General features: G+C 45.0%; 1 long non-coding RNA gene across 1 annotated transcript in view; it reads right to left on the minus strand.

Moving 5' to 3' along the window:
- The window catches only part of LOC112543752 (uncharacterized), a 222,518-nt gene extending 197,035 nt beyond the window's left edge, over positions 1-25,483 (minus strand). The window contains exon 1 of the long non-coding RNA XR_003086973.3: positions 25,250-25,483. This is a non-coding gene — a long non-coding RNA (uncharacterized LOC112543752). The remainder of the gene's footprint in view (positions 1-25,249) is intronic.
- Between the last annotated feature and the right edge of the window lie 2,140 nt (positions 25,484-27,623).

Here is a 27,623-nt window from a genome sequence, read left to right on the forward strand (position 1 = left end):
GTCAGTATTCAGATTCCAAGCCTGGAAGGGACCATTGTGATCATCTAGTCTTGCACAGGCTATAGAACTTCTTCTACTTCCCTCCACTGGGTCATGCTACACCTTCCTCTGCTAGATCGAAGAGCCCATTATGAAATACTTGCTCCCCATGTAGTGCTCCCCATGTAGGTGCTTATAGATTGTAATCAAATCACCTCTTAATCTTCTCTTTGTTACACTAAATAGACTGAGCTCCTTGAATCTGTCACTGTAAGGCATGGATAACTAGGATGACCATATTTCCTTATGCTGACTTTCCTGGCAAAATTACTCATATTCAAGGAAGTTCAATGGCAGTCAATCAGAACTCCACAGTAAAAATACTTAGCTTAACATCAACTTGACTGAGTCCCTGTTATACAGCAATTCCTCATTTAACATGTGCCCGCTTAACACGTTTTCATGATAGCACGATTTTTTTTTTAGGGAACATTTTTTGAATTACACGACCGTCCTCGGAATAACACGGTTTCCCCAGCTGGCCCATTGCCGGTGGCTGCACGGGGCTTCCCCCGCCTCTCTGCAAAGCGGCGGGGGGTTCGCTGCTCGCTGCACTGTTCCCTGCTGACTCCCCCTCACCGGACGCCTTGCCCCCCTCCTCCAACCCCGCTTGCAGGCCGGCGTCTGGGTTTCCCCAGCCAGCCCGTCGCCGGTGTCTGTGCGGGGCTTCCCCCACCTCCCTGCAAAGCGGCAGAGGGTTCACCGCTCTCCACACTGTTCCCCACCGAACCCCCTCGCTAGACGCAGTGTGGGTCCTGGCAGACCCGTCACAGGGGCATACTCCCAACCCACCCCCCCCCCCTCCCCTCCCCTTCCCTTCCCTTCCCTTTCCTTCCCTTCCCTTCCCTTCTCTTCCCTAGGGCCAAACACCTCCCCTCCCTGCTATAACCCAGTCCCCTTTCTCCCCCAACCTTATGTCCTGGACCCAACAGACACCACCGCTTGAAACGCAACCCCCACCTTTTCCATTATTTTCAATGGAAAAATTGACCCCGCATAACACGTTTTCACTTAAAACGGTCATTTTCTGAAACATATCTATAGTGTTAAATGAAGAATTACTGTAGTCTGTAGATGGATTCTTTTTGTTTACCTACACACACATACACCCCGACCCAGCCATCCCCATCTGGTGCTCTCCACCCTCTGGCTGGGCTCCCAGGATGGCACCCTTGGTACCTGGTGCCGTATCTTCCTGAGGTAATCTGTGGGAGAAAGGGAGCATACAAAGACCCACACCCCTCCTCCCAAGATTTCTGTCAGGATTCACACCAGAATATAGCCAGCAGCAGCCTTTTGGCACTGTGTAGGAGGAAAGGGATGGGAGCTGCTTCTAGCTACAGGAAGAGAAGAATTGGGGAAGAGATGACCTGGCCCATGTCTTTGCAGAGCTCATCTCTTCTCCCACAGGCAGTTGGAAGCACAATATCACAATATCAAAAGGCAGCTAACACCTCCAGGCTGCTGCTGGCCACCGACATAACTGAGCTGTCTCCTGTCCACTGGATACAGCATAGGCAGGAAAGAGGTAATACAGACAATGAATATAGGCTCAGGCAATTTTTATACATAGATACCTAACCTAATATTTTCATTTCTAAAATATGTTAAATGCTGCATTGGGCATAATGCAGACAATTTTGGGGGGTGTTTTTTTAATTCTAAGAGCATTTTAGCCACAGTTGCACTATACTCTCAAATGAACTCACAGAGGAAAATGATAAAAGACAAAAACCACCCTATCACCTCTCAGTGAATACTTTCCACAAAGTGATCACTCTGTATATGACCAATCAGTCCTCCTGCTCAAAGGAAATCTGGACAACACTTTCCAAAGACCAGCCCGGAGCTTAAATTCATTACTCTGCTAGACTCTAAAAACTATCAACTGAATAGCAACATGGGATTTATGGCTTATTACAACAATCTGTAACCCACTAACAACCATCCCTCCTCCCAGATGCTTTCTCCCACCACGTTTCCCCCTTATGACTGGTGGGATGTAGGGTGATGACCAGATGTTCTGATTTTATAGGGAAAGTCGTGATATTTGGGGCTTTATCTTATATCAGCACCTATTACCTCCACCCCGCTCCTGATTTTTCACCTTTGCTGCCTTGTTGCCCTCAAAGAATGTCACCCTGGATAATTACTTGAAATATGCATTAACTACTTATGCTAAACAATCTCTTCCACCTTGCATTTAGCAGGGAGAGACATTCTTGAGTTAGTTTTCCAGACCTGAAGAAGAACTCTGTGCAAGGTCGAAAAGTCGAAAAGTCTGTCTTTCTTACCAGCAGAAATTATTATCTCACAACACTTTGCCTTTTTAAATCTAAGAGCATTTTAGCGACAGCGTGTTTCACCAATTGATCTTAATTGGTTAAGGGAGTGAATGAATTTGCTGTCTGCATTATGCACTACAACGTCTCAGATTCCCAGCCCGTAGGTCATCTTTGGCCAGAGCACTTGTGCAATCTGGCCCAGGAGTGCTAGTGGGCTGGGCGGGGGGAGCTGTGCATTACCATTTTCCAATCCTTGTCCATTCCCACCATTGCTCTGCCCTCTTCCCCCTGCCCCCATGGTACCCTGTTCCCTAATGACTTGGTTTTGGGGATCACTGAGGGGGCCTGACCCATCCGAACAGTGGCAAGCACACACTCACACATGCTCCCTGTGGTTCTTGTTGCCGCAGGGAAGTGGAGAGCCCTCAGTGGGCACATTCCCTTCCCTACAGCTTGTGCTACCATGGGAATGCAGGAAAGCCTAACCACTGCTTCCACACCATGCGAGGCTCCAACCCCGCCCTCCCCCCAGTAATTCCCAAGGCCAGGATGGTGGTGGGAAAGGGCAGGGCTTGGGGAATGGTAATGGACAGCCCCCCTCCCTCCAACCAAACACGACTCTAGTGACAAATTGCGCAATTGCTCCAGCTGGGGATGGCCCATGGGCCAGAAATTTGAGACCCCTGGTGTAAATATTCCATCAGTTCTCTGAATAATACTTTATGGCATAGACCCGATGATCATACCTGAAGATACTCCCATTCATTCTTACTTACATCCTCTAATTTATTATCTGTTTTCAACCAACCTCCAGCATTTCTGTCCCAAGCCTAGTGAGAAGTCTGCTTCATCGTCAGCCAGACAGTTGCTGATAACATCATTGTTATGTCATGGTACAGCCATTGACTGGAAAGTCTAAAAGAGACTACATCAAAAACAACCCAAAGCAAACTTTTCTTTGCTACATTAGGTCTTGATTAAGGTAGAGGTAAGGACCTATTACAAGTCACCACTGAATTCGGGTAGCTTATTGCTGCATAATCTTTGAGTATCCTAACTGTGGTCTCTATATATAACCACAAAAGGATGGTATCTGCTACTCATTATACTGTCTGTTTATACCAAGTGAAAAACTTTGACATGAAAGTGGGGGGGAAAGAGCCACAATTTGTTCTTGGTTTCAATGGGTAAAACTTCCATCGAACATAGTAGGAATTAAAACCATGTACATAAAGTAAAATAAAAAAATTGCCTTAAAATATTATAGCACCAATGTGAAAACTGTTCAATTTCAAAGCCAAATCACGTCCAAAATAATGATATCACATTTTAAAAAATCCAACAGAATCCTGATATCCAGACCTACATTTTACACACCACTCAGTCATAAGAATACAGGTCTGAGATACTCTGGGAAAGAATACAATATATAACCATATATGGGATGGACTGTATGAGTTATAGTCCCATTTGAGAGTTAAATCAAAGTTCATAGTATAAAATGTGGAATATGTCCACAGTCTCTATTGGCATGTTACATAGAGACTGGATTTATTGGAGTATGTAGAAGAACTGTGTTAATACAATCTAAAGTATCAATGTTGGGAGTATCAAAAAACAAGTAAATCTGATAGCATTACTAGGGAGTCTTTGCCTTGGTAGTCTAATCACCTAATTCTTGTGAAACTCTGGTATATGCTGTGATTCTAGTGTCACATAACAAGACCTGTACAGTTAAAGTAATACAGTCCCATTATGTGGCTCAGCGATGGACAACCACGAATTGTGAGTGACATGAGTGGCCCTTCTTCACCTCAGCTACTGGGGTTCTACCTGTGGCCTCACAGGTCCCCTGGATGCCTCCCTCCCTCACACACCTCTCACTTACCTTCTTCTCCCCTTCCCTCCCAGCACTTTCACATCATTTCACCTAGAGGGGAGGTGGAGGAGCGAGGATAGACCACGAATCAGACAATTCGTGGCTCCTCTGAAAGTGCTGAGAGGGAACAGGAGGAGTAATAAATGCAGGGCTCCGGTGCCCCAGTTCGTGAGAGGCACATAGAAGAGGCAGGTAGCCAGAGGGTTCTAAGCCATAGGTTGAGCCCTAGTGGTGCGGATGCAGCTACCAGTATGGACGTGGGAATAGGGGAAGGGGACTAGGTGATATCAACATAATGCATCTTTATTCCAGAATAACTGCATCTGTAATACGGCTCGTCCTGGTATAACTATTGCATTAAAAAAATCACACCCTGGCTGAAATAGTCACACCAATACAAATCTGCGGGTAGATCTGCCACGTTCCCTGCTGCTTTTATTTTCCTTTGCAAAAATATAGTGAAAACACTGACTTGAGTCTTTTTTTTCATTACACTGAAATTATGAAAAGAAGCCATTTTCTTGCAATAAGTTCCTAGAGATCCCATGACATGAGCAGTCAAGCATGGCAGAAGTGCATAATAAATCAGTCCAAACTCTAGCTGTGTCTAAAGGGTTTACAGAAAGCTCTATATCCTTTTCACACTCCAAAGTCTGAATTATAATTAATTTTAGGAATCAACCAACCTACCCTTACTTTCAAAATGTCAAGCTGAGGAGTGCATTATATGAGATTACAATTACAATTCATCAGAAGTACAGGCACGCACTCGCTCACATCTTTCCACTTAAATCCTTTGGCCAAAAAATATTACAGCACTGACAGATACTAAATGATGGTTTCAAATAATACTCATTGGTGATAAATGCTACAGTTTGCAGCCTAGTGCTAACACAGAGCATTTCAGCAGCAAATAGGCATCATTTGACAACTCCTGTGTTAACTCTTCTAACAACTCGCCTGCTGCTTGCCTTGACGTCTTTCTTTCTCTGAGTCTCTTGCTCTCTTGGAAAGAACTCCAGGGATGCAAGAGCCTACTCTGTTACACTATAAAAATATTATAAACATTCATTATATATTAAACAAGATTCTTCCTTGGGGCCACACTCCTATTTTCTCTGTCTTCGTAAAGATAAAATGAGTCAGCCAGTAATTGCAGCTCTCTTAGACCCTGTCAACGTAATGCCCCACTGATGACAATGGGTCTCTATCCATGCAAATCTGCTTGCAGGACAGGTGACTTAGCTTACATTGGTCCCAATTGTTATGACATTATAACACTGCCAGACTGGAACTCACCATGCATTGGTGTATTTTGTTGTTGTTTAGTTTAAAAGGCTTATGCTTTCAGTCATCAAGAGCAAAGTGAGGGGTCTTGTTTGAAGTTGCTCTTGAGCCCTTTATAATAGCCTGTTGATTCTCATATGCAAAATAAAGTAAAATAAAATATTTTTAACCAACTTGCTATTACATTTTGACAAGAAGGAAGGAAAGTTCAGTGGTTAGAGCACTCTTAGCCTGGGACATGGGAGATCTGAACTGAATTCCCTTCCCACCACAGACTTCCTGTGTTATCTTGGGCAAGTTACCTAGGTTCTTTGTGTCTCAGTTCCTCATCTGTAAAATGGCGATAAAGCCCCACGCAATTTCTCTGGGGTATTGAATACTGTGTACAGATGTTGTCGCCTGAACTCCATTCTGAGTATCCTATTAACATAAGAACATAAGAACAATCATACAGGGTCCATCTAGCTCAGTATCCTGTCTGCCGACAGTGGCCAATGCTAGAGGCCCCAGAGGGAGTGAACAGAACAGGGAATCATCAAGTGATCCATCTCCTGTCACTCATTCCCAGCCTCTGACAGAGGCTAGGGACACCATTCCTACCCATCCTGGCTAATTGCCATTAATGGACCTCACCTCCATGAATTTATCTAGATCATCTATTGTCTGACAATTTTATTCTTTACCATAGTTTCAACTAATTTGCTCGATACTGATGTTAGACTTAACAGTCTGTAATTGCCAGGATCACCTCTAGAGCCCTTTTTAAATATTGGCATCACATTAGCTATCTTCCAGTCATTAGGTATGGAAGCTGATTTAAAGGATAGGTTACAAACCACAGTTAATCATTCTGCAATTTCACATTTGAAAACTCTTTCAGAACTTTTCAGAACTCTTGGGTGAATGCCATCTGGAGCCAGTGACTTGTTATTGTTAAGTTTATCAGTTTGTTCTAAAACCTCCTCTAATGACACCTCAATCTGGGACAATTCCTCAGATTTGTCACTTAAAAAATGTCTCAGGTTTGAGAATCTTCCTAACATCCTCAGCCATGAAAACCAGAGCAAAGAATTCATTTAATTTCTCCACAATGACCTTATCATCTTTGAGTGCTTGTGATGGGGTGAAGCAACCCCATCCCTGTTTAGCGCCGTAAGCCGTGGGCGCCGGGGAAGAAACCGCTGCTGCAGCCAGGGGCGACGGGGTGAAGCAACCCCGTCCCTTTTTAGCGCCGCAAGCCGCGGGCACCGGGGAAGAAACCGCCGCTGTGGCCAGGGGCGACGGGGTGAAGCAACCCCGTTCCGAGCTGGCGCCGCAAGCCGCGGGCACCGAAGGAACCGCCACTGCGGCCAGGGCTGCCTTGGTGCAGCAGGGGGCCGGTGACCGGACACGTCATCAGTACGCGCCCGGAGGGGCCGCTGACGTCACCGGCGCGCCCGGGGGAAAGGAGGAGGGGCACCCGGAAGTGAGGGGAGAAAAGAGCGCCGGCCAGAGAGCAGAGAATAAAAGGGCCGGACTAGAGGAAGGAAGAGGGAGGCAACAAGGAGGGACAGGTACGGAGGCGGGAGACCGACGAGAGGTCACAAACCGGTAGCTGACCGGCGGAGTGGAAGCGACCCAGGGCGGGCCGTGGAACCCGAGAGCAGGTGTGTTTGGGGGTCATCACCCCAGGGAAGGAGTCACTTCCCTGACGTTAGGGCCCTGGGTCGGGGTCCGGAGAGAGGGTGGGCCCGGACCCTCCACTCTGCCCCGGTGGGCTCTAAGTGCTGGACAAGCCACTCGGTGGGGCGCGTAGCATGATAGTGCTCATTTGGCATCTCAATTGTCCAGGGGTTGTTTGGCTGTGGAGTTGTTTTTCCCACCATAGAGATGTTACATTTTATTACATTATGGTCACTTTTTCCAAGCAGTCCAGTTATATTTACCCCTTGGACCAGATCACTTAGGACTAAATCAAGAATTGCCTCTCCCCTTGTGGGTTCCAGAACCAGTTGCTACAAGAAGCAGTCATTTAAGGTATCAAGAAATTTTATTTCTGCATCCCATCCTCAGGTAACATGTACCCGTCAATATGCGGATAGTTGAAATCCCCCACTATTATTGAGTTTTTTATTTTGATAGCCTCTATAATCTCTCTTAGCATTTTATAGTCACTATCACTAACTTGGTCAGGTAATCGATAATATATCCCTACTGCTATATACTTATTAAAGCATGTATTAATATTACTATTAGTATTACTATTATATAATCCTATTATATTTATTGTATATATATTCCTCCATATTTTAATTTTGTTTTTTCTTTTTAATCATGGATTATTGGTTGACAGTACCTCTATATCCATGACCATATTTTCACCTGTATTTTTATATATATTTTAAATTCTATATTTTTGTACTGGACATGACTACAGACTATGTAACCGGGAAAGGACAGGAAATCATGCCTGTGCATATGGTGCAACATCCACTCTTTCTCCTGGTGTTATTCCCAGCTCAGGTGAACATGCATGTGCCAGCTCTGTTCAAGCTAGTGTGCTAAGTGCAGCCACACCGTGGCTCGAGCTGACTACAATCCTATCCAAGGTCTTAAGTCTGTGCTTGGGCAGCTCACCCAGCTCAACAACTCTGCTGCCAGGGCCACATCTCCATTTTTAGAGCCCTCATTCAAGCAGAGCTAGCATGTGTATACCTCTCCCAAGCTTAGAATTACACCTACTAGCTGCAGTGTAGACATTTTCTTGGAGGCTGGCCAGCTCTGCCTGCAGGTAAGGAAAGGGCAGGGACCATGATTCCTATCAGTGGTGAATGGAAGTAAAACAGGACAGAGAGTTCTCACCTCACCATCCAAAAAAGAGGGACCCCTATTTACCAAGCCAGTGGAAGAGGGGGAGCACTGTTCTTCCCACTCTTCCTTATTTTAACTCCATCTCTGCCACTAAGCTGGCCTTTAGCCCATGATGTCTCTACACTCGAGGAGGGTGAGCAGAAAGGCACATTCTGTGCTATTGGGACATGTGGCTTTAGGGGTAGAGCTACCCAGACAGACTCAGAAACAGAGCACTAGGGAGCTTACGCTCAAAAAAAAGCAGCAGCCAAGACAAGCTCTTGCAAGGAAAGCTCTCTAAGTGCTGAGTGATCACTGAACACCATACTCTCTACCCTGAGAATTAACACAGAGTTTGAGCCTTTAGAGGGCACAGCAGCTAGAACTGTCATTTTACTATACTGTGGGAGAGAGGGGGAACAAGAATAACTGCTCCTTAATTTTAATTTGAAGTTCAAATAAAAGAGCCTGTTCCTCTTCCATTCATCTTTACTGTGAGCTATTTTTATTCAGGACACTGGAATAATTGTGAATGTTCTAATGGCCTCAAATATTTCCAATAATAAGGCCTCTTTTTAATCACTTTGCACTACACACACCTGGAAAAGGAACTAAGCAAACAAGAGAAATGTATAATACTCATCAACCAAGAATCAAATTCTTCTCTCATCAATTATAAGAGACACCATTGTTTCTCACAGTTCCTCCTAATAGAATTGATCACAGTTGACCATTCAGCTATTTCAGCTGCGCGTCTCCCTCCAGGTGCTGGGGCACGTGCGCTGAGCGGCCGGCTTTGAGCTACGCAAATTGCATATCTTATTTCAACACTATTTCGAGATAGCTTATTTCATCATTTGGCACTGTCTACATCGGGGTGGCCAACCCGTTCCAGATGAAGAGCCACAACAGTTTGGAAAAAAGAAGATTAAGGGGGCACATGATAGCGGTTGTCAAATATCTAAAAGGGTGTCACAAGGAGGAAGGAGAAAATTTGTTCCTCTTGGTTTCTGAGGACAGGACAAGGAGTAATGGGCTTAAAGTGCAGCAGGGGAGGTTTAGATTGGACATTAGGAAAAAATTCCTAACTGTCAGGGTGGTCAAATATTGGAATAAATTGCCAAGGGAGGTGGTGGAATCTCCCTCTCTGGAGATATTTAAGAACAGGTTAGATAGACATCTGTCAGGGATGGTGTAGGTGGAGCTTGGTCCTGCCTTGAGGGCGGGGGGCTCGACTCGATGACCTCTCGAGGTCCCTTCCAGTCCTATGATTCTATGATTCTATGAACAGCACTGGAGACAGCATGAAGAGCCAGGGCAAAGTTCTGAGGAAAAAAACCCAACAAAAACAAAAACGCCGCGCTGGGGGAAAATAGGTGCTGGTACACCGTCCCACGACTGCTTTTTTTTTTAACAACTTTTCCCCTGCTCTTCGTGGCCCTGCCTTTTTTTGGGGGGGGGGGAGCTCAACAACTTTGCCCCGGCTCTTCACGCTGTCTCCACTGCTATTGTGGCTCACAAAAAAAAGCACTGGGAAGGGGTGAGAGGTGCAATCTCTGGGAGAGAATTTGGGTGCAGGAGGAAGTAGGGAAGAGGATGCTGGCTCAGGGAGGGGGCTCCAGGCTGGAGAGTGTTGGGGTCAGGTGGAGGGTTGGGGTGCTGAGCAAGCCGCAGGCTTGTGGCTGTGAGAGTGCAGGAGTTTGGGCTGGAGTGCATGAGGGGCTCAGAGCAGGGAGTATGATGGGCTCAGGACACAGATTTGCAGTGTGTGGATGGTGCAGGCATGTTGTGGCAGAAGATGGGGGATGTGGGGGTGCTTGGAGAGGCTCAGGACAGGGGGTTCCAGTGTATGGTAGGCTTAGGTTTGAGGTCTGGCGGGTGCAGGAGTGTTATAATGCTGCGGCCAGATGGGGGCTTGGCCCCAATTGGGGGCTTGTTGGCCAGGCTTCATTTTTAAATAAAATATTATGTCACACACAACATGTTTCAGCATTGTCTTTATTTATGAGAGGGGCAGGGAACCTGTTTTGAGTCCGGGGTCACTGACCCACAGAAAAGTCAGTCAGGGCCACACAAGAATCCAAAGATCCAAAAAAACAACCCCTCCTAACCCCCCCAAGCCTCATTAATGTGGCCCCAACTGTGCTGGTGGGGGCAGCAGACAGGGTACTGGGGCAGGGTACTCGTGGGGGGGAGGGGACAGAGACGTCGGGGCCAGTACCTGGGGACCCCAGGTCTCAGGAAGTGGGCAGGCTGCTCTTCCCCTCCCCTAAACAGCTGGTGTGCTTCCTGAAATGCCCGGTCTGTCGCTCCACCAGGGACTTCCTTCCCTCCTGCTGCCTGCCTGTGCAGGGTGTGTGTGTGTAGGAGTCCCAGGACTGCATGCCAGCTCCAACTTCTCAGGAAGTGCGTGCTCTTCCTCTGTTCCCCACGACAGCTGTGTACTTCCTGAGAATTTGGAGTTGGCATGCTGTTCCAGGATTCCTACTCCCTCCCGCAATCCTCTGTCTCTCTGTGTAGTCAGGCAGCAGGGGGAAAAGTCCCCAGTGGTGTGACAAACCTGGCATTTCAGGAAGCACGCCAGCTGTTTAGGGGAGGGGAAGAGCAGCCTGCTTTAACCCAGTCCCCTCCCCTTCCCTAACGCCAGAAACACACACACACACACACACACACACACACACACACACACACACTCCTACCCAATTCCCCTCTCCTCTCCTTCCCCAAAGCCAGGCACATTGCCCCCAACCCCTCCCCCCTTCTTACCTAATTCTCAGGTCCCGGAGCCGCTGCCGCTGCTACAGCTGCGCATCTCCCTCCAGGCGCTGGGACACGTGCGCTGAGCGGCTGGCTTTGAGCATGAGCTGGCTGGGACGCCGTACGCAACACAATCCCCCTTCTCTTCCCCTTCCCTTCCCCAGAGCCAGGCACTTCCCCTCCCTGCTGTAACCCAATCTCCCTCCCCCCCAACCTTATGCTTGGTCCCGCAGCCAGAGCTGCTGCACCGCATCTGGGACACCATGTGCACCGCCCCTCGCCCATCTCCCTGCCATCCTCCCAAGCATCTCTCCCCCACAACCTTATGCCCAGGTCCTGAAGCCACTAACGAAGCCACTTCCTGCACTCAGCGGCTGGCTGCGAGCACATGCAGGCTGGGACGCTATGTGCGACCTGGCCTGCACGTGTAGGATATGACGTAGTATGCTGGGGGCTGTGAGTGGAACAGCGTGGGCCATGAGCACACATGTGGCTCACAGCAGCCCGGCTATGAGAGCAGCTGACCTGAGCTGTTCTGGGTTCTGTCCCGGTTCCGTCAGGAGCCGCAATTTTTATGCGGCTCGTGAGCCTCTGGTTGGTCTACCTTGGAATACATACTGCCAGATTTCAAAATAAAGTGCTATTCTGAAACGTCCCTTGTGCCTCATCGAATGAGGTTTACAGGGACATCGGAATAGCGAGCCTGAAATAATGGGCTTGCTGTGAAGATGTGAGATAGCGATTTCAGGATACTCCGGTATCCCAAAATAGCACTGCAGTGCAGACATACCCTAAGGCTACGTCTACACTGGCCCCTTTTCCGGAAGGGGCATGTAAATTTCATGAGTCGTAGTAGGGAAATGCGCAGGGGATTTAAATATCCCCCGCGGCATTTAAATAAAAATGTCCGCCGCTTTTTTCCGGCTTTTAAAAAAGCCGGAAAAGAGCGTCTACACTGGCCCCGATCCTCCGGAAAAAGCGCCCTTTTCCGGAGGCTCTTATTCCTACTTTGAAGTACTTTTTTAAAAGCCGGAAAAAAGCGGCGGACATTTTTATTTAAATGCCGCGGGGGATATTTAAATCCCCCGCGCATTTCCCTACTACGACTCATGAAATTTACATGCCCCTTCCGGAAAAGGGGCCAGTGTAGACGAGCCCTAAGTGATTGCCTAATGGCTAACATACATAATTAGTAGCCAGGAACCCTGGATTCTATGCTCATTTGTGCCACTGAGTTCTTATATCACCTTGGTCAAGTAATGTAATTTTCCTGGCTACATTTAGACTGCAATCCTCTTTTTCCGAAAAAACCCTGTAGTCTAGACACACCCTCTTTGACTATCCCTGTTAAAAAATAGGAATAAAAATATTTACCATTTGTGAGGCATTTATTTCACTTCATTCATGAATGTCTCCATAACTTTTTGAGACCCTCTGTGCAGAAATGCAAAGCATTGTTTGTTTTTTAATACTTCACACATAGCTCACAAGCACAGGAGAGTCGAAAGTTTATAGAAGACATTATAAACTGGAGTGGCAGCAAAATGTTCTCAGCATCCGGTTCGAAAGACAATGCTATCTGATAATGAGTTTCATGGTAACTGATTCTATCTGGGGAGCTCTGCCCTTATAGGAACGTACCTACTATACCATAGACAGGATAAAATGTGTCTCTCTAGTCAGGGGCTTGGGATAATATCACTTACATGCAATGTTTTCTTTCTTTTTTTTAATTTCTATGAATGAAATAGATGGGTTTTTTCCTCCTTCTTTCCAGCAACAGAGAGAGGATGTGAATCAGGAAGGGAATTGGCAGCATCATGAAGTGAAGTCCAAGAAGGGAAGAAACTGTCAGGGTCTAGTCTCTTCAGTAGAACAGCCCCTCAGAATGCAGGGAGCCTATATAAAGGGTAGCAGAAGGTGTAGTGACTAGGAAAGTTCCTCCCTCCACTCAAAGTATAGTGAAGGACTGAGCACCACATGGAGTCAAAAGCTACCTTTTCATCACCCTTGGGGACACTGTTATGAGAGGCAGCCCTCACAGGCCTGAGCAGCCTCCATGCAGCGCTCCATTCCCACTTCAGGAACAGGAGCATGGGCCCACCTCACGTGAGGGAAAGCTGAGGTGTGGAGGGAATGAAGAGCTGGTTAGCCTCTGATTTCAAGGAGGCAGCAGGTAGGGGCCTGTGACCAAGAAGAAAGGGTGAGCAATGGGAGGCTGTGATCTGGTGGGGATGGGAGGACCAAGAGAGAAAAATGGAGGGAAGCTGTCTGTTCTTTACCCAGAAACCATGGTGAGAGTTAAAGCAGAGCTGCTTTTCTGTGGTGGGACCTTGTGTGAATTAGGGATTAGACCCTGAAGCAGACTCCTTCAGGCAGTGTAGCATCTTTGGCCCCTGCATGAGGCTCACTCTGGCATCACAAGGAGAGGGGGCTTGTCTCTGGGGGTATGTCTACACTACCCCGCTAGTTCGAACTAGCGGGGTAATGTATGCATACCGCACTTGCTAATGAAGCCCGGGATTTGAATTTCCCGGGCTTCATTAGCATAAGCGGGGAGCCGCCATTTTTAAATCCCCGCTGCTTCGAACCCCGTGTAGCGCGGCTACACGGGGCTCGAACTAGGTAGTTCGGACTAGGGTCCTATTCCGAACTACCGGTACTCCTCGTGAAACGAGGTGTACCGGTAGTTCGGAATAGGCACCCTAGTCCGAACTACCTAGTTCGAGCCCCGTGTAGCCGCGCTACACGGGGTTCGAAGCAGCGGGGATTTAAAAATGGCGGCTCCCCGCTTATGCTAATGAAGCCCGGGAAATTCAAATCCCGGGCTTCATTAGCAAGTGCGGTATGCATACATTACCCTCCTAGTTCGAACTAGGAGGGTAGTGTAGACATACCCTGGAAGTAAGATGGCTAAGCTGCTCCCAGGGAAGGAATCTGTCAACAAAGTGTGTGTGTGTGGGGAGGGGGGGGAGAGTTCATGGTGGAGGGGGCATCCTGGCAGGCTAACATAAGCACAAGGTCACAGTTGTGTGTTGGGAGGGGAGCTAGCAGAGCAGGGTCCCCATGTAGCTACATATTCGGTACATGTGGAAAGCCAGATGTCAGAGGGTGCTCCTGGGCCAGGCATATATCTGTACATGACATGGCATGGCTGAAATGAGCAGGAGCTTGGCATGCCATGCAAGAAATGCTGGCAGGTCTGAAGAGCCTCAGGACCCTGCTTCAGTGCTCCACAGGAAGGCTGCACTGTCTAGGACTAGAGGGAGCTGGTACAAAGCAGGCCTCGTGCAGAGAGAAAGGGGCAGGAGCACTCTTGTTGAAAGGCTAGTTGTGCCCAAATTCCTACAAATGATCATCCCGGAGAAGGCTCTGATGGGATAGAAAAACATTGTGTCTTCAGGATGCTTCGTTACTCAGATCTGAAATATCCTGAGCCGTCACTTCTGTCTACATGTAAAGCTGACAGGCCCTGGTCATTGGCAGGAAGGATTGAACCTGCGACCTTAGGAACTAAAACCATGAGCCTCTAAGCATGAGCGAAAAGCCAACTGCTGTCAGCTAAGGCTAGAGAGCAGGCTTCCCTTTCCCTTTGCTCAGTGGTCTCAGTGCCTCTAGGTTGCGTGGAGTTTAGCTGACCTGAAAAAGCTTTATTGAGAATCTGCAAGCAACATAATAGGGTAATGCAGCGGGTGAGAAGGCAAATTTAGAAGGGCTTTTCCTTGTACAAAACTAACCGGCAATATTCATCTAATTGGAATTGTCTCAAGGATGTTTAAAAGTCTTAAGGAAACATCTCCTAGCACACGGGGCTGAATTTTCCCTTATCTATCTTCACTGGAGTTAAAGTCAATAGACGCCAGTCCAGGATGAATAAATCCCACTGAGCAGAACAGATCAAATTGCTGAACAGCAGTGCTATCCCATGACATCCTTTCCACGGTTTTATGATAACCGGCAACAGAGAGACACAATAACTATCGCACTAGGTGCTACTGCTGCAAAACTTATCTGTCTCCTGCCTTTGCCAGGCTCATCAACCAAGCAGCCAGGAAGGCTGATTTCCATTGCCAGCCTCAAAGAAGAAAAGGTGCTGACGGTGATTAGCTGACATCAGCTGGAAGCATCAGTGCTGAATGATCATGGCACTCACAAGCTGGAGAGTTTTGCTGCTGTGCCAATGTGTGTAAACATCTAATAAAAAATGCGATTTGGAACCTGGAAGCAATGAAATCTCTACTATTGTTGTTGAATGTCATTTTGGAAGGAAGGGCAGCGGACCATAGAAAGACAAATTTTGGTGCCATTTATGTTGTACACGAGCTGGAAATGAAAGCCAGCTAATATCAGTGCAAATATGAGTAACCTTGTAAAGGTAATGGCTATAAAGTGATCTATTCAGTCTACTAATAAAATTGCATGTGTATTTGCTTACCTGGCAGCATCTGTTTTTTCGTCCGGTTGTATTAATTTTAGTGTTCAAATTTCATACACAATGAGCGTTGTTCTCTGATGTTATTTTGAGGATCTTCTTTTTGAAATGTGGCTCCACATTTGTCATTTTTAATTGTCTTGTGATACATATCTTGACAGTTAGTGTACACAGTGTGCAGCAGCAGTCAAAAAAAGCTAATGGGATGTTAGAAATCTTTAGCCTCCAAATCCACGGATATGCACTTCATATCTGTGGGTATCCGCATCTGCGGATATGGATGCGGATATCCATGGTTCATTTTTGTGTATAAGGAGGCAGATGTGGATACAAATTTTATATCCATGTAGAGCTCTAAGGAAAGGGCATGGGTGGAGCATAGAAGAGGCTGGGAGAAGGGGAGAGGGAAGATACTTCTCCCCCAACAAGACTATCCATATCGGAGGACAAATGCCGATGTGGATCACCTTTGGAGGTATGCCAGCCTGCCACCTTTGAAGCACCAAAAGCAAAGCTCCCTAAGACATGGGGGCCACCATTGCCCAAACAATAGCCTCACCCATGCTCTGCCCTGAGGCTCTGTTCACACTTGGCCTCTGTCTCCAATACCCTGTCCTTGCTCTGCCTTTTCCCCTGAGGCCCCCACCAGCTACTTGCTCCTCTTCATGACAGAGAGGAATGAGCAGCGGACATTGAGGGTGGGAGATTTGGGGATAGATGAAGAGAGGAGCTCTAGTGATAATGCAGCCCATTATCCAGAATACGAAGAAGTTCTTTTGAATACACATCTACTTTGACTTATGAGAGGGATGAAAATTAGACCATGTAATTCCAAAGGTTAACACATTTGAAGGGTCACTGGATAAACCACAAAAGATCATCAGCTTTTAAAAAGAGCTGCATCCAAGATAAATTTAAATTAAACAGTTGCAACTCATTATCTAGTAGTTCTTACCTGAGAAAAGTTAGTTCAGTGTCAAACAGAAATGTTAGAGGATAATACTTCGAGTTGTAGTTTTAAAGGAGGGTGTGCAAAGTAAAGATGTTATCACTATTTTATCTGTTTTGATACACTAAATTGAACATGCTTCACACAATCCACCTTTAATTATCAATTTGGTCTGGTGTTTTATTGAACTCATGGAAGTGCTGGAAAACATATGTTTTACTTTTACTAGAGAGAGAAATACATAGTATTTCATGTATTTTTTATAGAGAGAGAATTACATGGTATATAAAAAAAGAAAATGTCAAATTCCAGGGCAGAGAAATGTAGACTTGAAGAATGAAAAAGGGTAAAAGTTTTCAGAATTGCCTACATGAGTTCAAAGCCTTAGTCCCATTTACAGAAGTGACTTAAGTTATGTCTACACAGAAATAATAATAATAAAAGATTCACAGGGGTGATTCTCAGGGCCCAGGTCAACTCAGATCAAGAATCATAGAATACTAGGACTGGAAGGGACCTCGAGAGGTCATCGAGTCCAGTCCCCTGCCCTCATGGCAGGACCAAATACTGTCTAGACCATCCCTGACAGACATTTATCTAACCTGCTCTTAAATATCTCCAGAAATGGGGATTCCACCACCTCCCTGGGCAATTTATTCCAGTGTTTGACTGGATCAACTCAGGCTTTCTCCGCTGGGCTCAACAGAGCAACATTGATGTTCTGGCTCAGTCTGGAACTCTGAAACCTGGTAGGTGGGGAGGGCCTGAGAGGCTGGTCTCCAACTCACGTGTCTACATTGCTCTTTTTAACCCAATAGCACAAGCCAGAGTCAGTTGACTGGGCTTTAGATTTGCCACCATTGGGTTTTGGTTCTTTGGCAGGGGGAGGGCATTGTTTTTCTGTGTAAATGTACTCTTATGCACTGAGGCTTGCTTCTCATAGGTGATTAACTAGGTGCCTAACTACATTTGAGGCTGTGGGCCTTAGGAGCCCAAGCCTTGCTGAATGCAGGAGAGTGGCAGACTCGCCAGACCCCTGAGCAAGGTGGGTGGGGGAGCTAAATGTTCCCAGAAAGAAGGGGAGGCAGTGAGACAGCCAGCCCTCAATGCCGCCTTGAGTGAGCCTCCCTGTCCCCCTCCCCCTCCACTCCAGCCGACTTTGACAGCTGCCCCAAGTCCACTGTATGGCACTCCAGCAGTGATTTCATGGTTCTGGGGCTCTGATTGCTGCTCCTCCTGTGGTAGCATTGACTGGGAGCTCCAGGCCTTTTTGAATAGGGATATCTGGGGCAACTGCCCCCTTTGGCCCTTCTTGCCTCCCATTGGCAGGTCTGGGTGAACATCTTTTTCTGACAAAATTATGAGTAAAACTAGATGACAAGAAGTCCTTATTTTCTGATTCTGAGGATGCCAAAAAAGTCTGACATCAATAGAAATCACCTGTAGCTCACGGTTCAGCGGATCAAGCTGTTAATTCTTATGTAGATTTTCAGTTGACAGAGAATTAAAATCTAGATTTTAAATCATTTATGAACATAAGGCCAGCCATCCTGGGTCACACCACCAATCTATCTAGCCCCAAATCCTATCTTCTGACGATGACCCATGTCTGGTGCCCAGAGAGAATGAACAGGACAGGCAATCATCAAGTGATCCATCTCCTGTCCTCCTGTCACCTAATCTCAATCCTGACAAACAGAGGCTAGGGACATGATCCCTACTTATCCTGGATAATAGCCATTGATGGATCTATGAATGTATCTGTTCTTTTTTAACACCTGTTAAAGTCTTGGCCTTCATAACATACTCTGGCAGCCTGACTATGTCTTGAATGAAGAATTGTGTGTTATGCGAAGACTTGCTCATTCCTCTCCTCCTCACTTCACCTCAGAGCTTCAGTTTAACACCTGATTGCAGTACAGATAATGAGGGAGAGGAGAGGAGGAAGCACATACGTTTTATGTTACACAGAGTTGGTAAAGATCTATGAGAAAACAGTTTTGCAGAAAATTTGTTGTTTCTATTTCATAGGATTCAAAATGGAATACTCCCACCCCCCATTTTTCCATAAAACACATGGAAAACATTTGAATTATTTAAATATCAGAAGTTTGAATATTGTTTTTCTCCCTTTGATCTTCTTGTCTCTTCCCTTCCTCTCCCTTTTTTTACCACGGACTGCAAAACAATGAATCATGTTTAAGGTTGTTGGGCTTTGTCACTTTTCTTCCATCGCCCACCACCATACTGCAGCTTTTCAAATCTCCAACATTGCAAAAGTAATAATGAAACTGCAATACTGCTACCTTCTAACTTTTCCAACATGGAGGAGGATTTGAAAAGTTACCAAGTGGAAAGAAGAAAGGAAATCAAACTATAGACACAATTCATTTTATTGTAGGTAATGGTGAAATGAGAGGGAAAAAAGGAAAGATTAAATTACCATTATTGCTTATGGTTAACATGATTCCCATTATCTACTATGAGAGAGCCTGTACCTCTGTCTGTATGTGTCCGTCCATTTGTCTGTGAGTGTGTTTGTTCAAGAACTCCTAAACAGTAAGAGCTAAGATCACCAAATTTGGTATGTAGCTTCCTCTTATCCTAACTTAAAACAAGATGAGAGTTTGGTTGTGCCAGGACAATGGTATATGCCTAGAATGACTCATAGACTCATAGACTTTAAGGTCAGAAGGGACCATTGTGATCATCTAGTCTGACCCCCTGCACAATGCAGGCCACAGAATCTCACCCACCCACTGCTAGAATAATCCTTTCACCTATATCTCAGATACTGAAGTCCTTGAAACGATGGTTCAAAGACCCCAAGATGCAGAGAATCCTCCCGCTAGTGACCCGTGCCCCATGCTACAGAGGAAGGCGAAAAACCTCCAGGGCCTCTGCCAATCTACCATGGAGGAAAATTCCTTCCCAACCCCAAATATGGCGATCAGCTGAACCCTGAGCATGTGGGCAAGACTCATGAGCCAGACACCAAGAAAAAAATTCTCCATAGCAACTCCTATCTTCCCACCATTGGCCTATTTACCACTGATAGTGGAAGGTCAATTAATTGCTAAGATCATGTTACTTCATCAAACCATCTCCTTCATAAACCCATCTAGCTTTATCTTGAAGCCAGATAGGTCTTTTGCAGCCACTACTTCCCTTGGAAGGCTGTTCCAGAACTTCACTCCTCTGATGATTAGAAACCTTCGCTTAATTTCGAGTCTAAACTTCCTAATAGCCAGCTTATATCCATTTTTTCTTGTGTTCACATTGGTATTGAGCTTAAATAATTCCTCTCTCTCCCTGGCATTTATCCCTCTAATATATTTAAAGAGATAAATCATATCTCCCCTCAGCCTTCTTTTGGTTAAGGTAAACAAGCCAAGTTCCTTGAGTCTCCTTTCATAAAACAGGTTTTCCATTCCTCGGATCATACTAGTGGCCCTTCTTTGTACCTGTTCCAGTTTGAATTCATCCTTCTTAAACTTGGGAGACCAGAACTGCACACAGTATTCCAAATGAGGTCTCACCAATGCCTTGTATAACGGCACTAACATCTCCTTATCCCTACTGGAAATACCTCACCTAATGCATCCCAAGACCATATTATAGCCTTTTTCACAGCCATGTCACAATGGTGGCTCATAGTCTGCCTGTGATCACCCAGGACTCCGAGGTCCTTCTCCTCTTCCGTTACTTCCAACTGATATGTCCCCAGCTTATAACTAAAATTCTTGTTATTAATCCCTAAATTCGTAACCTTATACTTCTCACTATTAAATTTCATCCTATTACTATTACTCCAATTTACAAAATCATCCAGATCTTCCTGTATGATATCCCAATCCTTTTCTGAATTGGCAATAGCTCCCAACTTTGTGTCATCTGCAAACTTTATTAGCACACTCCCACTTTTAGTGCCGAGGTCAGTAATAAAAAGATTAAATAATAATGGTCCCAGAAATGATCCCTGAGGAACTCCGCTAGTAACCTCTCTCCAGCCTCACAATTCAGAATGACTCACTGTAGTCTCCCCTTTAACCAGTTCCTTATCCACCTCTCAATTTTCATATTGATCCCCATCTTTTCCAATTTAACCAATAATTCCCATATGGTATCAAATGCCTTACTGAAATTGAGGTAGATTAGATCCACTGCATTTCCTTTATCTAAAAAATCTGTTACTTTCTCAAAGAAGGAGATCAGGTTGGTTTGGCACGATCTACCTTTTGTAAAACCATGTTGTAATTTGTCCCAACAGCCATTAGCCTCAATGTCCCTAACTACTTTCTCCTTCAAAAATTTTTCCAAGACGTTGCATACTACAGATGTCAAACTAACAGGCCTGTAGTTACCCAGGTCACTTTTTTCCCCTTCCTTAAAAATAGGAACTATATTAGCAATTCTCCAGTCAAATGGTACAACCCCTGAGTTTAGAGATTCATTAAATATTTTTGCTAATGGACTTGCAATTTCATGTGCCAGATCCTTTACTATTCTTGGATGAAGATTATCTGGGCCCCCTGATTTATTCCCATTAAGATGTTCGAGTTTGGCTTCTACCTCGGATTTAGCAATATCTACCTCCATATCCTTATTCCCATTTGTTATGTTACCATTATCCCTAAGCTCTTCATTAGCCTCATTAAATACTGAAGCAAAGTGTTTGTTTAGATATTGGGCCATGTCTAGATTATCTTTAACCTCCACTCCATCCTCAGTGATTAATGGTCCCACTTCCTCTTTTTTTTTTTCTTCCTATTTATATGGCTATAAAACCTTTTATTATTGATTTTAATTCCCTTTGCAAGATCCAACTCAACATGACTTTTAGCCTTTCTCACTTTGTCTCTACATGCTCGAACCTCAATAAGGTAGCTTTCTTTGCTGATCCCTCCCATCTTCCACTCCTTATATGCTTCCTGCTTTTTTTTAATCACCTCCCTGAGATTCTTGCTCATCCAACTTGGTCTAAAACCTACCTATACATTTTTTCCTCTTTCTTGGAACACAGGCTTCTGATAACTTCTGCAACTTTAACTCCTCCACTTTTAGATCCATAAATTCTTTAGTCCAATCAACTTCCCTAACTAATTTCCTTAATGTATTAAAATTAGCCCTTTTGAAATAAAAAAACGAGTCTCAGATTTATTTTTGTTTATCATTCCATTTAGTTTGAACTGAATTATCTCATGATCACTCTAGCCAAGGTTGTCCCCTACAACCATTTCTTCTATGAGGTCCTCGCTACTCACCAAAACCAAATCTAAAATGTCTTCCCCCCTTGTTGGTTCAACAACTACTTGATGAAAGAATTCATGAACTATCACATCTAGGAAAATCTGAGCCCTATTATTATTACCAGTATTTGTTCTCCAGTCTCTATCTGGAAAGTTGAAATCTCCCATGATTGCACAGTTTCCATTAGTATTTACTTCTTTAAAACCATTAAAGAGGTCTCTATCCATATCCAAATTAGATCCTAGTGTCTATAGCACACCCCAACCACTATCCCAGGGGAGGATCTAATAGTTTTCTTCCCCAATGTGATTTTTGCCCCAACAGACTCTGTCTTCTCCATTCCTTCACTTTTTAATTCTTTGCAGTCTACCTCATCATTGATATACAATGCTACTCCACCACCTTTACCTTTATTTCTGACTTTCCTAAACAGCACATACTCTTCAATACCTGTACTCCAGTCATGCTTAGTATTCCACCATGTTTCTGTTATTCCTATAACATCTGGTTTCACTTCCTGGACCAGTAGCTCTAGTTCCTCCATTTTGCTACCTAGGTTCCTCGCATTGGTGTACAAACATCTTAATTTTTGTTGTTTCACCTCACTCACATTCTTTACCCCATTTGGCATGGACATTGTACCTCCAATATGACCTATTAGACTAGTATTCACTCTGCCCTTCCTTATGTACATTCTCCTACCCCCGGCTATATCCTTTCTTACTTCGTTTTCCTCCCTCTCAATGCTAAAATCCGGCGTAGAGATTACCTGGACATCTCCCAACCGTCTCCCCCAAATTCCTAGTTTAAAGCTCTCTTAATCAGTTGTGCCAGCCTCCATCCTAGAAGTGTGTTTCCTTCCCTACTTAGGTGAAGTCCATCCCGAGAGAACAGTCCTCTGTCCGTGAATGCCTCCCAGTGGCCATACATCCCAAAGCCCTCCTTATAGCACCACTGCCTGAGCCGCCTATTGAGCATCATCATCCTATCACACCTTTGTTGCCCTTCTCTAGGAACAGGCAGAATCCCACTGAAAATCACCTGAGCCTCAATTTCCTTAAGCGTCTTCCCCAACCTGGCATAGTCTCCCTTGATTCGTTCCAGCGAGAATCTAGCCATATCACTTGTTCCTACCTGAAGGATGATCAATGGATTTTTTCCCCTCTCCCTTTAGGATCCTCTTCAACCTTAGTTCCACATCCCGTATCTTAGCACCTGGCAGACAGCACACCCTTCTGTTCTCTGGATCAGCTCTAGTTACAGTCCTGTCTATTCTTCTCAATAAGGAGTCCCCAATCACATAGACCTGCCTTTTCCTGGTGACAGTGTGATTCTCTGGTCTATCCCTTGTTTCCTCTGGCTGCAAGTCCTTTCCATTCCTGTCTTCCCTTGGAATCTTCTTCAACCCATCCTGTATCCTCCTGGTGCTCATTATTGGTGTTGTCTCCGGAATGAGATTGTTTCTCATAAAATGGAAAGGGGAGGTCTGTAGAATTACCATAGGGGGGGACAGCAAGGAACCAGAGATGGGAGCCAGTCAGCTATAACCCCATTGGGCCAGCTGAGAACAAAGGTGGAGAAAGGGATCGCTATCTACTACGTATTTCAGAGAGTTTGTCTGCATATGTGTCTGTCTGTCCCCTAGCCAGCAGACATGCACTCCTCCCCCAGAGTGGCCATTACAGGTGCTTCTCACCTGGTCCCAAGCTGCTGCAATGAGAGAGGGCTGGGGTAGTCCTCTCTCCCCGGGACAGCCTGCATCCCAAACCCCTCATCCTCTAGCCCCATTCCAGAGCAATGATTCAAATGAAGAAAAACAAAACCTATTTGAGTTAAGGACCAGAACAACTCTGGGTAGATCTTTTAGCTAATGATGAAGGAAGCAGCTGCTTTTATGTATTTGATTACTGCACAACAGTCACAACCAGTCTGTTTCAGTCTAAAAGTGCCAGGCACTGTAACAGCAATGTATCATTACACAGACCATGAACCGTTCAGACTGTTGACAAGTTGTGACAACTGCACCAAACCTTTTGAGTTAGTGTAAATATAACTAGCTGGCTACCCCTGTGAGTTTGAACTGTTGACACAGAGGTGTTATCAAAACTGCAACAAAGGTCAGTCCCTGTATAATGAAAGCTGTGCTTCTAGAACAAGATAGGATAGCAGGGCACACATACACTGTGTTCATTAATATAAATAGAAACTATATGCTAAGATTCTGAAATGTGGTTTGGACCCCACTAGGGTTGAAAAATCAAAGTCTTTATTTTTTACACAATGAAATATTCCAGAAATATTTTGTTTCAACCTTATTAAAACATTTGTGTTTCAACTGTCTTGTTTTGACATTTTCATGCAATGCAGTATTAAAGATGATCAAATGGAAATGAAGTGTTTTGAAATGAATTTCCGGCAATTTTTTTGATGAAATCCCAGTTCCTGTGAAATATTTCTATGTAGTCAAGTCAGCATTGTCTAACAGAAAACTGTTAAGAAGTCTTCAACCAGCTCTAAAGATGAGTAATGGGCTCAAAATGTGGCTCATTAATTTTAATTATATTTGCTGCATCCATAATATCCAATGTTTCCTGTAAGCTGAGCACTTTGGTAGCCACCCAGGAGAAATTCAAATGCCACCCATCTGATTAGCAGAGTGCTCACAGCACCCAGAGACAGCAGCATGAATTTGTATGTGCATGCCTTGGTGCACATAGCAAAATTTATTCTGCAGCAGGATGGAAAAAATTAGAGTGAATACTGTAAACTGGCCATTATAATTTGCTTGTGTTGAAAAAAAGTGTAGTACACAATTTTCTTAGGGACTGTTTTCCAGCTTGCTCATATTTTCCTTACACACTCTTACTGGTGTTGTGATGGGGTTTCCAGCCCACAAGCTGTAGAAATCTAGACTCACATCTACCCACAGAGCCCACCAATGTAGTGCCTCTGTCCTCAATGACAGTGTGTTGAGTTTTGTATAAATTAGGAAATCTGTGGGACTGGAGAAAGATCAGTTTCAGAAGGAACCAAATTTGGTTTAATACATGGAGATCTGGAATGCAAGCTGGTGGCCATGTGGCCAGTTCTGCCTGCCTCATCACTTATTGCTAACAAAACAGAGGCAATTGTGGTGTCTCAAAAATTAAACAACTTTTAAATGAAATCTAAATAAACTATCATGTGCAGGCCTTCAGCCTGTAAGCAGAGCCATTGGATAGACAGCCTAGGTAAGCAGGAATACGCCAAAGAATTCCATCTTCTTTGCCTTTTTAATCCCTCTTCCTTTCTTGCACCCCACATGGGCCCTAGGTAGAGCTGACTGAAAAATATTTGGCAGTCACATCTAACATTTCACAATTTGTTTTTGTGTGGAATTGGAGCAAGGAGTCAAAACTTTCCTCAATCTGAAATGACAAACATTTTTGTATTCCAAACAGCAAAACGTTTCACGTCACTAACACCGAAATGTTATCCTATTATATACAATATTACACAAAAAATTAATTGAAATGATAAAGTCAAAAAGAAACATTTTTTACCACAGGCGTCAGCTTCCTCCGGGCTCCGGCAATGTTCAGCCACCCCACTGAACCTCTGGCCAGCCCTGCCCCCACCTACCTCTTTCCCAAGTCCCAACCCTGCCCCATCTCTTCTTGCCCCTGCTTCGCACCATTCCCTGCCCTCAAACTACCCTTCTCCCAAGCCTCCATCCCTTCCCAGCTTCTTCCTGCCCCCACTCCACTCCCACCTCACCTCTTCTCACCCACTTCCCTCCCCTCTCCTGAGAATTCCGTGTCCCTGCACCTCCTTCTCCCCTCCAGGGCCTCCTGCATACTACTGAACAGTTGATCACAGTGGGTGGGAAGCACGGGGAGGAGATGATTGGCAGGCTGCTGGCTGGCAGAAGGTGCTGGAGGGGATCAGAGGTGGACTGAAGCACCGACCAAGTCAGCACCTATGTGTTTTACTTCATCCTGACAAAATGTTTCCGCACTATCAAAGTGAAGTGTTTCAACATTATTTTAAGAAATGACAAAGTTAAAACAATTGTTTAAATTGTCCTGCCAAAAATTTCATTTCAAACAACCCGTTTCCATAAAATATTTTGATTTTGACAAAGCTGCATTTCTCAAGGGAAAATTTTCAGGTTAAAAAAAAAAACCTAAACAGCTCTCATGTTAGATGGCTGAACGAGAACACAGTGGGGATGGAACTGTGGCAATGTGGAGAGCATGTTGCGCTCATTCAAAGGCAGAGAGGAGTTATCTGTCTGAAGAACAAAGCCTGAGGGTTCCCATGAGAAATTCTGGGGAAGTCATTCAGAATTCTTCCCAAGAACTCCAGCAACTGTATAGCCTTAGCTTCCACCTATCTTCAAACCTTCCCGGATATGGTAGTCTAGCCCTAAAACAAAGTGCCTTTGAGTACTTGAAAAAATATATATAAAATAAACCACGTTACAAAAATTGTGCAGAGGCAGTCACTTTATATGGTCCAACTATACCATTAGGGTTCTGACCGCATAACTCATGTGCATTAGCCACTTTGAAGTAATACACTTGTCTTGCTTCCAAGAGGCATTCTCATATTATGCATTGGTAATAATTGCTATGTTAACTGTTTCCAAGGCTTCATAACTTCATACTGCAATAACTCTTTTCAGAGTTATTGTGATGGATGATGGGTCAGTGGGTCAAATTCTCTCTGGGTGGAGCACTTTTTCTGTGGAGGATGTATTGTTTTCATTTTTATGAATTTTCTATAGGCATCTATTGGAAATCACATACACAAAGAATTCGTGTAAAGAGGTACTGAAACAAAGCATATGGTGTGTGGTACATGGGGTGCAAAGCAAAACTCCAATGATTACTAAGGATCCAGTCCCACAAGATGCAGGGGAAACTCTCTGCCCTCAGTCCAGCAAAGCTCTTCAGCACTTGATTACTTTTAAGCAGGAGTTGTTCCACTGAAACTAACGGGACCATTCACCTATATAACTGCTTGCTGGATCAGGGCTATCATATCTTATTAACAAAGAAGGCAGTTTTAGGATAAACCCTGTATCAAGAATGGAAACTATGTGCAAAAGTAAGCTAACAACACTTCCTGCTGCTCTCTGGCTCCAGCCTCTCACTGCCTGGCTGTTCTGGGCTCTTTTGTTTCCACCCCAGCAGGAAGTGTGGTATCTCTGCCTTCTGTAGCAAAAGGGCCAGTTCCCAACACCTTGCAAGATCACGTCCTCAGCATATAAGGATCCCATCTAATTGCAGTTGACATTAATCAACCAAGTGCAAGTAATGCAGCATTTAGATTGTTCTTCCATCCATATGGCAACCATTATAATTGCAGTGAGCATGGCTACCACCCCCCACTATCTCCCCTTTAAGGGGCCCTTTTAAGAACTCACAAAGTTTCCAGTCATATTCTCTGCCCCGAATGCATTAATTCAGTCTTTATCAGACTGGCACCAGAGTTGTCAAAACCAGATCTCAAGAGTCCTAAACATAAAGTCCTTTATCAGTTCTAGCTCCAAACAGTTTCCTGGGCTTCCCTAGCTTACTGGCATCCCTACCTCCACAGTCCTAGCTGCTTCTCTCAACCACACACACATCCCTCCCTCCCTCCCTCCAGGTTCTTGTTACCTTTTCATACTGGAATCCCTGACTCCTCTGAGGTGGGTCTCATCTTGTAATCAGGATATGGCTTAGAGACACAGGCTGTCTAGACCAAACCTCTTCAGTGGCCCTAGTTCGGGATAACCCTGCCTGACCCAGTCCACCATACCTCATCAGTTTCATCTAGGACCCTTCTCAAATTCTCCTGTTTAAGCTTCCATATCAACTTTACCTGCAGTCAAAACAACTCATACAAACTTACAAAAAATGGAAGTCAGAATCACCAAGATTAATACAC

Source organism: Pelodiscus sinensis, chromosome 15 (genome assembly GCF_052426305.1).
Source record: "Pelodiscus sinensis isolate ZL-2025 chromosome 15, ASM5242630v1, whole genome shotgun sequence".
NCBI lineage: Eukaryota > Metazoa > Chordata > Testudines > Trionychidae > Pelodiscus > Pelodiscus sinensis.